General features: G+C 44.8%; 1 pseudogene; it reads left to right on the top strand.

Annotated features, from left to right (window-relative positions):
* The first annotated feature begins 2,936 nt into the window (after positions 1-2,936).
* On the top strand, positions 2,937-10,038 carry LOC121846790 (annotated as a pseudogene).
* Positions 10,039-12,974: the final 2,936 nt, after the last annotated feature.

The following is a 12,974-nucleotide window of genomic DNA, read 5'->3' as shown; positions in this document are numbered from 1 at the left end:
CTTGTGTGTATTTTTTCCCATGTTGAATGGCCACGGAGAGAGAAAGATATACAGAGTGATTAAAAACCAACGCCCCTGTGTGCTTGACATAGGGGCGTTGGTCAGACCTGACCTCAGCCTTGGTATGTGTGTGTTTCTTGCTCTGCCCAGTTTAACTAGGCATAGGCGCTCATGCCAGTTACTTCATCCGGATATGAGGTCACTTCCCAACAGCATCACATAAGGCGTCTCTGTTAAAAGGCTTGAAGAGTGACTGAGCTAATAAACCAGACAGAGTGTTTCTGTTTTAATACAGTAGGTCCTCTACAGACATTTAGAAACCACACCTTTGATTCAGTGGGATACAAGGATAGTGACAGGCCCCTTGAAGGGTGGAGGGTGTGTGTGTGTGTGTGTGTGTGTGTGTGTGTGTGTGTGTGTGTGTGTGTGTGTGTGTGTGTGTGTGTGTGTGTGTGTGTGTGTGTGTGTGTGTGTGTGTGTGTGTGTGTGTGCACTTGTTTTCTTTTCCTAAGGTCCTGAAATGGTAGGAAAACAAGAACTTGAAAGAAAGAAAATTGTTCAGGTCCTGAATTTGTTCAAATGAAATTTTAAGCCTAATGTTTTGAGGTTAGGGTTTTGGGGTTGGGGTTAGGGTTAGGTTAAGAGTTGGGGCTAGGTTTAGGGTTAGGGAAAATAGGATTTTTAATGATGAAACACACTTTTGGAGTGTAAAATGTGTGTGTGTGTGGGTGCGCGTGCGTGCGTGTGTGCGTGCGTGTGCGTGCGCGTGCGCGTGTGTGCGCGTGTGTGTGCGTGCGTGCGTGCAGTACATATGTGCACTAACTTTACTGTAACAGTGCTTTGTCTCCCGGCTTTGATTACATGGCTGGGGTGTGTTTCCTAATGGGTCCTGGGCAGGAGCGCTGACCAAAGTCATGTCGGAAGTTCAGGAGTTGAGAGGGATCTCCCCTCCTGCTATACTCTACTACTACTACATATCTCCCCTCCTGCTATACTCTACTACTACTACATATCTCCCTCCTGCTATACTCTACTACTACTACATATCTCCCTCCTGCTATACTCTACTACTACTACATATCTCCCCTCCTGCTATACTCTACTACTACTACATATCTCCCTCCTGCTATACTCTACTACTACTACATATCTCCCTCCTGCTATACTCTACTACTACTACATATCTCCCCTCCTGCTATACTCTACTACTACTACTTCTCTCCCCTCCTGCTATACTCTACTACTACTACTTCTCTCCCCTCCTGCTATACTCTACTACTACTACATATCTCCCTCCTGCTATACTCTACTACTACTACATCTCTCCCCTCCTGCTATACTCTACTACTACTACTTCTCTCTCCTGCTATACTCTACTACTACTACATATCTCCCCTCCTGCTATACTCTACTACTACTACATATCTCCCCTCCTGCTATACTCTACTACTACTACTTCTCTCCCCTCCTGCTATACTCTACTACTACTACATATCTCCCCTCCTGCTATACTCTACTACTACTACATATCTCCCCTCCTGCTATACTCTACTACTACTACATATCTCCCTCCTGCTATACTCTACTACTACTACATATCTCCCCTCCTGCTATACTCTACTACTACTACATATCTCCCCTCCTGCTATACTCTACTACTACTACATATCTCCCTCCTGCTATACTCTACTACTACTACATATCTCCCCTCCTGCTATACTCTACTACTGCTACATATCTCCCCTCCTGCTATACTCTACTACTGCTACATATCTCCCCTCCTGCTATACTCTACTACTACTACATATCTCCCCTCCTGCTATACTCTACTACTACTACATATCTCCCTCCTGCTATACTGTCCTGTTACTACATATCTCCCCTCCTGCTATAATCTACTGTTACTACATATCTCCCTCCTGCTATACTGTCCTGTTACTACATCTCTCCCCTCCTGCTATACTCTACTGTTACTACATCTCTCCCTCCTGCTATAATCTATTGTTATTACATCTCACCCCTCCTGCTATACTGTCCTGTTACTACATCTCACCCATCCTGCTATACTGTCCTGTTATTACATCTCACCCCTCCTGCTATACTGTCCTGTTACTACATCTCTCCCCTCCTGCTATACTGTCCTGTTACTACATCTCTCCCCTCCTGCTATACTGTCCTGTTACTACATCTCACCCCTCCTGCTATACTGTCCTGTTACTACATCTCTCCCCTCCTGCTATAATCTGCTGTTACTACATCTCTCCCCTCCTGCTATATTCTACTGTTATTACATCTCTCCCCTCCTGCTATACTGTCCTGTTACTACATCTCACCCCTCCTGCTATAATCAGCTGTTACTCCATCTCTCCCTCCTGTTATAATCTACTGTTACTACATCTCTCCCCTCCTGCTATAATCTACTGTTACTACATCTCACCCCTCCTGCTATAATCTACTGTTACTACATCTCACCCCTCCTACTATACTCTACTGTTACTATATCTCACCCCTCCTGCTATAATCTACATCTCACCCCTCCTGCTATAATCTACTGTTACTACATCTCACCCCTCCTACTATACTCTACTGTTACTATATCTCACCTCTCCTGCTATAATCTACATCTCACCCCTCCTGCTATAATCTACTGTTACTACATCTCACCCCTCCTGCTATACTGTTCTGTTACTACATCTCACCCCTCCTGATATACTCTACTGTTACTCTATTAACTTGATGTGTATCTGTACCGTTTCTACTTTTCTGTCAACACATCTCTACTTTGATTCCTAACTGGTCTGCTTTCGTGTATGTGGGTGTGGGTGTCTGTGCATGCGCCTGTGTACATTAATCCATTTTTATTCATGCCAATATGTTTATGCTTTACAATGAATTAGACTATGAGGTGTTAAATTAGTTTGACATTCTGACCCTAAATTCAAACTTCTCCCTTGTGCTTTTGTATCCCAGGGCTCTGATGGTGCTACACGGCTACTAAAGGTAGCTCAGCATCGACATAAACCTGTCTGACACAAATCCAAAACAGGAATCTGTTGCAGAATCCGTCAGACTTCTACTCTTGACCACCCAGTGGTGCATCTGATGATACCTGATGAATATATTGTTATTTGTATTATCCCAAAACAGATCTTTGAGAACGTGGTTGAGTAAATATTTGAGGAAATCCTTTGCTCTTTGCCACGGTTAAACTACTCTCTATTTCTGTAAATACAACAGTATCATTGGCACCTAGAAGTTTCAGCCACTTGAAAAGTAAAACATGTCTAAGTCGTACAGTGTGCTCTGTAAGAAACTTTTTTTTATAATACTGTGTCTAAATGTTATTATTAATTTTTTTACAGAAAAGAAGTACAGATAATGCGGAGGTAAGGAAATCACAATATTTACGTTCTATTTGTGATGATCCTGCATCGCCACCACTATATTCAACACTAGAAATACGTGCCTTTGCTCACCCAGATTGACTCATCTAGTCTTTCTACTGGAAACACTGAGTTAATGTTTTTCACAAGAGTACAGCGGTAATCATTTGTTTTGGCAGTAATCTTGTAGTCAATGCAGCTTACTTCACACTATTCAGCTGTAACAGGAAAATACATTTTGAGAAAGTGTGTGAACGTTTTATAGGCACATAAGACAGTCAAGACAGTCAAGCAAACATTTCAAAACCCTTCTGTTTCTTTCTTCTTTCTTTCTCTCCCTGTCTCTCATCCTCTCTCTCTCTCTTACTTTCTCTCTTACTCTCTCAGGTGGAGGTGTACAGTGTAAAGGTGGACTGTAAGGTCGCTTCTCGTTTTGCTCACACGGTCATAACCTCCAGTGCTCTGAACAAGGCCAACTCCTCTCAGGAAGTGTTCTTCGAGGTGGATCTGCCCAAGACCGCCTTCATCACCAACTTCAGCATGTCAGTCAGCACCCATGGCATGTGTAGAAGTCACGTTATGTCTAGAAATGATAACACCAATCCATAGGACTGTTACTCTGCGCTGTGTGTGTATGTGTGTGTTTGTATGTGTGTATATCTGCGTGTGAGTGCAGATATACGTATGCAGATATATGTGTTTCTGTGTGTTTGTTTGAATGACTGTGTTTGTGTATCTCAGGGAAATAGAGGGTCAGACGTACACGGGCGAGGTGAAGGAGAAGGAGAAAGCCAAGAAGCAGTATCAGAAAGCTGTTTCCACAGGGCAGACTGCAGGACTGGTCAGGTGAGTGGACCAGGGCAATGAGGAGGGTACAAAAGTTTTTCCATTACACCAAGCACTCCTATTCTCTTTCATCACAGCCTGTGTTTTGTTTCAAATGTGATTGCCCTCCTACTGGGCCTGTGTTTGTGTGTTTTGTTTCAAATGTGATTGCCCTCCTACTGGGCCTGTGTTTGTGTGTTTTGTTTCAAATGTGATTGCCCTCCTACTGGGCCTGTGTTTGTGTGTTTTGTTTCAAATGTGATTGCCCTCCTACTGGGCCTGTGTTTGTGTGTTTTGTTTCAATGTGATTGCCCTCCTACTGGGCCTGTGTTTGTGTGTTTTGTTTCAAATGTGATTGCCCTCCTACTGGGCCCGTGTTTGTGTACTCTAGGGCATCAGGGAGGAAGATGGAGAAGTTCACTGTATCTGTGAACATCGCGGCCAATAGTAACGTCACCTTCATTTTGACCCACGAAGAGTTGCTTCAGCGTAAACTGGGCCAATACGAGATCATGACCCGGGTCAAACCCAAGCAGCTGGTTCAGCACTTTGAGGTCTGTAGATGTTTACACCCTATACCCCAAAACATCTTGTCATCATCTTGACTCCTCAGTCCTGTGTCTCATTAGTCCTGTTCATGTCTCTGTGACAGATTGTGGCAGATATCTATGAACCCCAGGGCATTGACTTCCTGGAGGCCTATGGAACCTTCATCTCCAACGAGCTTCTCCCCCTGGTGGAGAAAACAGTCAGCGACAAAAAGGTATATGATGCGCTTCTGTTCTATGAAACAACTGCATGTGGAACATATCATCCGAAAGAGATGAATACTATTTGTCTGTGTTGTTTTGTGTTTAACTGTATTGCCCTCACTCACTCAGGCACACATCTCATTCTGCCCAACACTGGACCAGCAGAGGAAGTGCCTGGGTTGTGAAGGCACCCTGATTGACGGGGATTTCTTCATCAAATATGACGTGAACCGAGCTGAGACCATCGGTGACATCCAAGTCAGCTGTGTTGAATATAATTTAGAATAAGTATTGGGGTCAATTCCATCAATTCAGGGTGTTCATGTCATAATGATATTCATTGTATGTATTTTTCAGATAGTTAATGGGTACTTTGTGCACTTCTTTGCGCCTTCGGACTTACCCCGAGTTCCAAAAAATGTGGTGTTTGTGATCGATAGGAGTGGGTCAATGAGAGGAATCAAAATGAAGCAGGTAAGAGAGAAACCGTGTGTCTGAGAGAATGAATGAAAGAAAGATCAGAGAAGATGAAAGAGAGAAGGATGCAGGAAACATATCACTTGGTTGCAGTGCTGTAATTGTAGTTCATGTTCAGATTGACCTGAGAGCCTTTGATCCCTCGTAGACAAAGGATGCTATGCTGGCCATCCTGAATGACCTGGCTGAGGACGACTATTTCGGCATTGTCCTATTTGACTCTAGCATCTCAACATGGAAGGAATCTCTTACCAAGGCCACCAAGGAAAATGTGTCTGAAGCCCAACAATTTATCCAGGGAATAACTGATTTGGGAGGTGAGTCATTATGTGCTTAATGGGAACAGGGTGACATACAGAGATAGATCATTAATGATGTTTCTGTCATTAGGACTTTAGTAGTAAAACTATGGCAGTACAACACTTGGGCAAGCAGTATGATAAAACTGAGTGAGGTGCATTTATGTTACAAAATTATGTCTATCAAATATTTATTTTTGATTACACCTGGATTGATTTTTGGTGTTCTCCTTTTAGCCACTAATATAAATGATGCTGTGATGAAAGCTGTGGACATGATAATGAAAGGCAAACGAGACAAGAAGGTCCCGGAGAGGAGTGTGTCTATGGTTATCTTAATGACAGATGGAATGCCCAACTCAGGTGCGTACAGGTTTCCTTCCCTTCTGATCTTACTTATTTGGTTGGGACTGCCATTTTAACGTTGAAGTAGCCATCTGATTTATTGCTCTATATTAGATCCAGCCAGTAAGGTCATGGTACATGCCATTTGTGTTTGTGTACAGGAGAGTCTTCTGTACCACATATTCAGGAGAATGTCCTTCTTGCTATGGGTGGGAACATGACTCTGTTCTGTCTGGGCTTTGGGGATGATGTGGACTACTCCTTTCTGGATGTGATGTCTAGACAGAACAAGGGACTGGCCCGAAGGATCTATGAGGGCTCTGATGCCACCGTCCAGCTTCAGGTGTGGACCAGGGCTCTGTCCCAAATATCACAATAGTCACTTTTCTGTGTCTTTCTGGTTTGACCATATCACTTATGGGGAGCGTCACAGGACAGACGAAACTATGTAGGTCGAGGTCTTATATTGATCCTACGTTTTGGCATTATTGATCATGTACTGTCAAAAATTGCAATAGACAAATGACTTGGTGATGTGTGCATTTGTGTCCCAGGGTTTCTATGAGGAAGTGGCCAGCCCCCTCCTCTCCGAGGTGGACCTGCGTTACCCTGACAACCTGGTGAACTCTCTGACCACCAGTCACTACAAGCAGCTGTTCAACGGCTCAGAGATCGTGGTAGCTGGCCGGCTCACTGACTATAGCCTGGATAACTTCCTGGTGGAGGTGTTTGCACATGGGGTGAGGAACAGACAGGCACGACACAACACACCACCCGGATACTGAGCTTAGAAAGATGATATTTTCTTTGCACCTGAAGGGCATTGCGACTCAAGTATTGGACAATGCTCAACCCAACTAATGCTTCTCTCTCACTCCTTCTCTGTGTCTAATACCTCTTTCTCTTCTTTCTCTCTCACTCCCTCACTCTCTTTTTAGTTTGAGGAGGACTTTATTGTCAAAGGCCAGGCCAGTGCCCAGGAGTGGGACATACTGTACCCTGAGCAGGAGTACATATTTGGGGACTACACTGAGCGTCTTTGGGCTTACCTCACCATCCAAGAACTGTTAAGCAAGAGGTCTGTGTGATCAGCTAACTGCTATTACTGATGTCTGGTGAATGAACTGAATTGTGTTTAAGCATTATTAGCATCACTGGTGGATGAGAGCTTAGCTTTGGGATCTAATGAATGGAACTGGGTATATTAAAGGAACTCAGTTCATAAATATTCCATTATTTTCTGCCCTGCGGTGTAAGTTAAACCAAACCTAACCCAAGTTAAACCGAACCTAACCTCTAATCCTAACCTAATGCAATAACACCATTCGTCCTATGTTTTTATTGTCAGAGAGACTGGTACTGCGGAGGAGAAGGGAAATGCCACTGCCCAGGCTCTGGAGATGTCCCTGCAGTACAGCTTCGTCACCCCCTTACCTCCATGGTGGTCACCAAACCTGAGACTGACGAGGAGCCAGAGGGCCCCCTCATCGCCGACAAGCTGACCGAGGGTATGTGACCCAGTGGGTTGGGAGAGGGGCAGGGGCAGGGGGAGACAACCAGTACATCTGGCGTGTCTTATCTGACATGTTTATCTCAGTGGTTATGGAAATCCTTGCATCGATTGTCAAATGTGTGTGTCTGACTGTTTTTCTCCTGCTACTGTTTGACAGATGAAAGGCAGAAAGCCCAGAGATTTGGTAAGCACCTGACATGAATGGACATGACTGGATCCTTCAACGAAATGGCTTTCTATGTCATTATAGTGGATCACCTGGATTTATGACATGGAAAGCTGACACCATCAAATGCATTTTACCACTTTGAATGTGGAAAACTTTATTTGGCATCTGACATCTTGGCGTGATTTTCAGGTCATTTTGTACCCCAGCTGATGAGCAACGCCTGGACGCACAGCAGGATCTCACCTACAAACTTTGGTGAGTCCCCCTTCATTCAGAGTGACACTCTTGTCAGACATGGGTTACTTCTGGATTGACTACAAAATTTGACTGTTGTCCCAAAAATGACTACAGAAATGTTATATTTATATTTAGTATTTTCAATGCCCACCATGCTGTCACGCACAGACAATAATATAGTGATCCAAAGTTTGGATGGGCTTAGCCTCAACCAAATCAAATGTAAAAACTGGATCTATCTGTTGATGGCTCTGCAGTGGATGGAGACCCTCATTTCATGATTGAGTTGCCAGAGCAGGAGGATGCACTGTGCTTCAACATAGACGACAGGCCTGGTACCATCTTCAACCTAGTGAGAGACCAACTGGCAGGTGAATATGGAGAAAGTAGACATTATTTGAAATTGACCAACCTTTGACAGTAATGCGTCTTTTGAAGGCATGAAATCAAAACATGCCACTTGTTTTATCAAATAAATAACACATATCAAATCTATATCAACAGCTTGCCTCAATCCCATGCTGCCTTGCAGGTATTTTGGTCAATGGCCAGACCATTGGGGATAAGAAAGTGGCCCCTGATGGCAAAGTGAACACCTACTTTGGTCGCTTTGGCATCATTCACCAGGGGCTGGGGGTGAGACTGGAGGTGACCACTCATGACATCACTGTGTCCCAGGATGGCAAGCAGGCCAAGCTCTTCTGGTCAGACACCGCCTCTCTCAAGGGAGCCAAGTAAGCACCCTTACCCATTCTGATTTTGCCGTTCTGGCTTCCATATAACTCCTATAAGTTATTGGTGACCAGAGTTTCTACCTGTAATGCAACCCCTCTACCACATAAGGTTGAAGGGGCATCTAACGTTTTATTCTGTGGTCGTGGTTAAACCACCTCCCTCTGCCTCTCTCCCTCCTACAGTATGGACCTGCAGGTGACCAAAGACCGCAGCTTGACTGTCACCCTCAGGGACTCGGTCCGGTTTGTGGTCATCCTACACAAGGTGTGGAAGCAGCACCCCTACCACCAGGACTATCTGGGATTCTATACCCTGGACAGCCACCTCTTATCCCCCAGTGTCCACGGCCTTCTAGGTAGGACAGCCACCTCTTCTCCCCCAGAGTCCCTGGCCTTCTAGGTAGGACAGCCACCTCCTCTTAGGACCGCCACCTCCTCTCCCCCAGAGTCCCTGGCCTTCTAGGTAGGACAGCCACCACCTCTTAGGACCGCCACCTCCTCTCCCCCAGAGTCCCTGGCCTTCTAGGTAGGACAGCCACCTCCTCTTAGGACCGCCACCTCCTCTCCCCCAGAGTCCCTGGCCTTCTAGGTAGGACAGCCACCTCCTCTTAGGACCTCCACCTCCTCTCCCCCAGCGTCCACGGCCTCTGCATTATATTGGACAATTGTCTGTTTGGTTGATCAATTAAAATGTTTTGTATTGTCCCCATGCAGGTCAGTTTTACCATGGCGTGCAGTTTGAGGTGAAAGACATGCGTCCAGGAGAGGTGCCAGAGAAACCAGATGCCACCATGCTAGTGAAGGGACAGGAGCTTACAGTGACTAGGTAGATGTTTACACACACACACACACATGCAGTACATACACACACTTTTCTCATCATTGTCTCTCCTCCTTGCTGTGTTTCCACAGGGGCTGGCAGAGGGACTTCCGCTGGGATGTGAAGAATGGAGAGAACATCCCCTGCTGGTTCATTCATAGCAACGGCAACGGCCTCATCGATGGAAACCACACAGACTACATCATGTCTGGACTCTTCAAGACGGTCTGAGTCTGGTACACTAGCAGTCAACCTCCTCAAACTGTACAGTACATTAGTCACACATTTCACATGGATTCAACACCCCCTATGTGCTAAAGATATACCATCATGACATGAGAATAATTGTGGGTAGCGTTAGATAAAATCTGACTGGAGTACATTTAATTAAAAGATAAGTGTCAAGAAAGGGGACATTTATAGATATTGATATAGATAGTGATGAGCAAAACCTGTTGAAATAAATGGACCCACTTCCACCTAACTTGTGTGTATTTTTTCCCATGTTGAATGGCCACGGAGAGAGAAAGATATACAGAGTGATTAAAAACCAACGCCCCTGTGTGCTTGACGTAGGGGCGTTGGTCAGACCTGACCTCAGCCTGGTATGTGTGTGTTTCTTGCTCTGCCCAGTTTAACTAGGCATAGGCGCTCATGCCAGTTACTTCATCCGGATATGAGGTCACTTCCCAACAGCATCACATAAGGCGTCTCTGTTAAAAGGCTTGAAGAGTGACTGAGCTAATAAACCAGACAGAGTGTTTCTGTTTTAATACAGTAGGTCCTCTACAGACATTTAGAAACCACACCTTTGATTCAGTGGGATACAAGGATAGTGACAGGCCCCTTGAAGGGTGGAGGGTGTGTGTGTGTGTGTGTGTGTGTGTGTGTGTGTGTGTGTGTGTGTGTGTGTGTGTGTGTGTGTGTGTGTGTGTGTGTGTGTGTGTGTGTGTGTGTGTGTGTGTGTGCACTTGTTTTCTTTTCCTAAGGTCCTGAAATGGTAGGAAAACAAGAACTTGAAAGAAAGAAAATTGTTCAGGTCCTGAATTTGTTCAAATGAAATTTTAAGCCTAATGTTTTGAGGTTAGGGTTTTTGGGGTTGGGGTTAGGGTTAGGTTAAGAGTTGGGGCTAGGTTTAGGGTTAGGGAAAATAGGATTTTTAATGATGAAACACACTTTTTGGAGTGTAAAATGTGTGTGTGTGTGCGTGCGCGTGCGTGCGTGTGTGCGTGCGTGTGCGTGCGCGTGCGTGTGTGCACGTGTGTGTGCGTGCGTGCGTGCAGTACATATGTGCACTAACTTTACTGTAACAGTGTGCTTTGTCTCCCGGCTTTGATTACATGGCTGGGGTGTGTTTCCTAATGGGTCCTGGGCAGGAGCGCTGACCAAAGTCATGTCGGAAGTTCAGGAGTTGAGAGGGATCTCCCCTCCTGCTATACTCTACTACTACTACATATCTCCCCTCCTGCTATACTCTACTACTACTACATATCTCCCCTCCTGCTATACTCTACTACTACTACATATCTCCCCTCCTGCTATACTCTACTACTACTACATATCTCCCCTCCTGCTATACTCTACTACTACTACATATCTCCCCTCCTGCTATACTCTACTACTACTACATATCTCCCTCCTGCTATACTCTACTACTACTACATATCTCCCCTCCTGCTATACTCTACTACTACTACTTCTCTCCCCTCCTGCTATACTCTACTACTACTACTTCTCTCCCCTCCTGCTATACTCTACTACTACTACATATCTCCCTCCTGCTATACTCTACTACTACTACATCTCTCCCCTCCTGCTATACTCTACTACTACTACTTCTCTCCCCTCCTGCTATACTCTACTACTACTACATATCTCCCCTCCTGCTATACTCTACTACTACTACATATCTCCCCTCCTGCTATACTCTACTACTACTACTTCTCTCCCTCCTGCTATACTCTACTACTACTACATATCTCCCCTCCTGCTATACTCTACTACTACTACATATCTCCCCTCCTGCTATACTCTACTACTACTACATATCTCCCCTCCTGCTATACTCTACTACTACTACATATCTCCCTCCTGCTATACTCTACTACTACTACATATCTCCCCTCCTGCTATACTCTACTACTACTACATATCTCCCCTCCTGCTATACTCTACTACTACTACATATCTCCCTCCTGCTATACTCTACTACTGCTACATATCTCCCCTCCTGCTATACTCTACTACTGCTACATATCTCCCCTCCTGCTATACTCTACTACTACTACATATCTCCCCTCCTGCTATACTCTACTACTACTACATATCTCCCTCCTGCTATACTGTCCTGTTACTACATATCTCCCTCCTGCTATAATCTACTGTTACTACATATCTCCCTCCTGCTATACTGTCCTGTTACTACATCTCTCCCCTCCTGCTATACTCTACTGTTACTACATCTCTCCCCTCCTGCTATAATCTATTGTTATTACATCTCACCCCTCCTGCTATACTGTCCTGTTACTACATCTCACCCATCCTGCTATACTGTCCTGTTATTACATCTCACCCCTCCTGCTATACTGTCCTGTTACTACATCTCTCCCCTCCTGCTATACTGTCCTGTTACTACATCTCTCCCCTCCTGCTATACTGTCCTGTTACTACATCTCACCCCTCCTGCTATACTGTCCTGTTACTACATCTCTCCCCTCCTGCTATAATCTGCTGTTACTACATCTCTCCCCTCCTGCTATATTCTACTGTTATTACATCTCTCCCTCCTGCTATACTGTCCTGTTACTACATCTCACCCCTCCTGCTATAATCAGCTGTTACTCCATCTCTCCCCTCCTGTTATAATCTACTGTTACTACATCTCTCCCCTCCTGCTATAATCTACTGTTACTACATCTCACCCCTCCTGCTATAATCTACTGTTACTACATCTCACCCCTCCTACTATACTCTACTGTTACTATATCTCACCCCTCCTGCTATAATCTACATCTCACCCCTCCTGCTATAATCTACTGTTACTACATCTCACCCCTCCTACTATACTCTACTGTTACTATATCTCACCTCTCCTGCTATAATCTACATCTCACCCCTCCTGCTATAATCTACTGTTACTACATCTCACCCCTCCTGCTATACTGTTCTGTTACTACATCTCACCCCTCCTGATATACTCTACTGTTACTCTATTAACTTGATGTGTATCTGTACCGTTTCTACTTTTCTGTCAACACATCTCTACTTTGATTCCTAACTGGTCTGCTTTCGTGTATGTGGGTGTGGGTGTCTGTGCATGCGCCTGTGTACATTAATCCATTTTTATTCATGCCAATATGTTTATGCTTTACAATGAATTAGACTATGAGGTGTTAAATTAGTTTGACATTCTGACCCTAA

This window comes from Oncorhynchus tshawytscha, linkage group LG07, assembly GCF_018296145.1.
Source record: "Oncorhynchus tshawytscha isolate Ot180627B linkage group LG07, Otsh_v2.0, whole genome shotgun sequence".
Lineage (NCBI taxonomy): Eukaryota > Metazoa > Chordata > Actinopteri > Salmoniformes > Salmonidae > Oncorhynchus > Oncorhynchus tshawytscha.
This window is presented reverse-complemented; position numbering and strand designations above follow the sequence as displayed.